The sequence below is a fragment of the Leopardus geoffroyi genome, chromosome C1, assembly GCF_018350155.1.
Source record: "Leopardus geoffroyi isolate Oge1 chromosome C1, O.geoffroyi_Oge1_pat1.0, whole genome shotgun sequence".
Classification (NCBI taxonomy): Eukaryota; Metazoa; Chordata; class Mammalia; order Carnivora; family Felidae; genus Leopardus; species Leopardus geoffroyi.
Genome location: NC_059328.1, coordinates 89,365,057 through 89,367,864, shown reverse-complemented (window position 1 = coordinate 89,367,864; position 2,808 = coordinate 89,365,057).

Below are 2,808 nucleotides of genomic sequence, written 5' to 3'. Positions count from 1 at the left end.
GAGAGACTTCTAGTAAATATAATTAACTGTGTTTGATAAACCTTGAAGAGCTTGAAAGTGTCACAGTGCTATAACCTCAGGTTGTAATTCTGACATCACAAATGTTTCCTGGGAGAGAGCAAGAGAGTAAGCGAAGTCTTATATACAGAAATTATAGGAAGCAATTGAAGGCTAGACTGAACTCTTCACTGAAGTGATAAAAAGCCTTCAACAGTAATTTTTGTTATGCTTCAATTACTTACATTTCAATTACACTTTCTCTAATACCAGATCTCCTCTTCATCCTGTTAAACACACATTCAATAGCTGTCCTTTTCTTATTAACCATACACTGGAAAAAGCAAAATATTTTCTCAAAGGCCTGTAGAGCTTAGAGGATTGATGATGGACATAAGTGATACTTACATTTAGGACAGTGTCGCAAATCAGTCTCAGACTCATACAAATAGTGACTAGCTATCATTGCTTATGTGAAAGTTATTTTGAAAGATTTTTCAAGTGAAACATTTGTATCAGTTAAGAATAAGCAAGCTTTTATCCAAAGCTCATTGCCCAGCAAAGCAAATTAAAATAAACCTAGCAGCATCACCACGATGGTCTGAAAATATTAAGAAGCAAAGCTCACTCCGTTAAATTGCTATTTATCTCGTTTCTTAGTGTATATCTTTTTATTATTTAAATTCTGAGGTTTTACCTAATTTTGAAATGTGACCACTCATAGGAGAACATTCTCTACCTATTATTTATTTCTCAAGAATAGTCTTGGAACCCTCTGCATCTTTATTACCTGGGCAAGATTTAATTTAAGGATACCTGTGCTTCGGATGCCTGGGTGGCTCAGTCAGTTAAGCGTCCTCCTTTGGCTTAGATCATGGTTCCTGGGTTTGAGTCCTGCATCAAGCTCTCTGCTCTCAGCCCAGATCTGGCTTCAGATCCTCTGCTTCCCTCTCTCTCTGTCCCTCCCCCCGCTGTAGCGCTGTATCCCTTTTTCTCTTTCAAAAATAAATTTTAAAACTTCAAACACATTGTCTACGAAAGCTACTTGAAAAATAGAAAACTTTCAGTTAAAAGAAAAAAAAAGATGTGCTTCATCTCCACTGAATCAGAAGCAGGTGATGAAGTTATTGGACTCCGCCTATTTACCTCTATTTACAATTTATGTGTGAACAAAAGAGAATATCAGAACCAATCTTCTAAACAACTCTGCATTGAGAGCATATTGATTCCAAACTTTAATTAGTGAGGTAGTACAAACGTTACTTTCTTTGTTAATTCATTTTATCTTAAGTGTAAATGAAATAGGTTCTAATTTAAAAAGTAAAATGACTCCTTCAGTTAACCTTTTCTTATTGTGATATGCCCTGGGTCTGCTGAATATGAAACACTGATATCCATTTTATAACCTACCCCATATTGGTCTTAATTCTTAGCAAAGAAAGCATGTTTCAAGCAGTTGTATGATGCTTAAAAATGATTATGTGGTGGGTATATCCTAAGCTCCATTAAATTTTCTTCTGATTTTCAGTTCTAAGAAATGTGCTACGTCTTTAATAAAATCCAGGTTGCCCTAAAATGACCTCACAGATATATGCAAAATCTTTTCTAAAAGATTTGATAAAAATCTTCAGGCAGTGTATGTAAATGTGTACTATTTATGATACATAAATTATACATAAATAAAATTAATTTAACTAAAAATATAATTATTTTGTGAACCTCCACATCCCTAATTTCCTCTGTCCTTTCACAGGATGCAATCATATTTTGCATAAATTGAACATTAATTTAAAGTTTATAGTTTGATAAAATATATAAAATCTAAATATATTTGACTTCTGTTAAACTTGATACATATCTACAGAATCTATATGGCATGAAATATCCTTTATTTTAAAAAAAAGTCTGAGGGGCACCTGGGTGGCTCAGTCGGTTAAGTGTCCGACTTCAGCTCAGGTCACGATCTCGCAGTTCGTGGGTTCGAGCCCCGCGTCAGGCTCTGTGCTGACAGCTCAGAGCCTGGAGCCTGTTTCAGATTCTGTGTCTCCCTCTCTCTCTGCCCCTCCCCAATTCATGTTCTATCTCTCTCTGTCTCAAAAATAAATAAACGTTAAAAAAATTAAAAAAATAATAAAAAAAAGTCTGAAAACTTCATTTCTGTTGTTAGTTTTGTATTTCAATTATGGCTAAGATATAATTACTTAATCTTTATGTATTTTGAATATAATGGAAAATTTTAAACTTCCACACATTTATAGCCAACAAGATAATTTAGCAACACTTCAAGAAATATTAGCTACCAGTAAAACCTGTGCTACCAACAAGCATTTTCATTTTATAGTGGCCCACTTTAAAGTCTTGGTTACAAATGAGTAACCTGTCTGTAACTAGTATATATACATATATACATATATATATATATATATATATATATATATATATATATATAATCACTTCAACTTACTCTAATTGTAATGTTCAGGATCCAAGAGATGGCAGCAGGGAACTAACTGGATATTTTCTCTGTATGGGGATTTACCAGCAAAACAAGCATGTGTAGACAAGACAAGAAGCAGTACAAGGTTGTAGAGTGGAGCCAAGAGGACAAAATTAGATCATGGTGGACAATCTAGAAAATCTCAGTTTGGAGTCCTTAAATAGAACATCCTAAAAATATATCAAGTTAGCACCCAAAAGATCAGTTACAGAGGCTAGAGGAAAAGAAGCTGATAACAAAGCAAGAAATCAAAATCCAAATCCTATAATAGTGCCTGACATCGCAGATAGTAAGGTTTAAAGGTATCCAGCAGC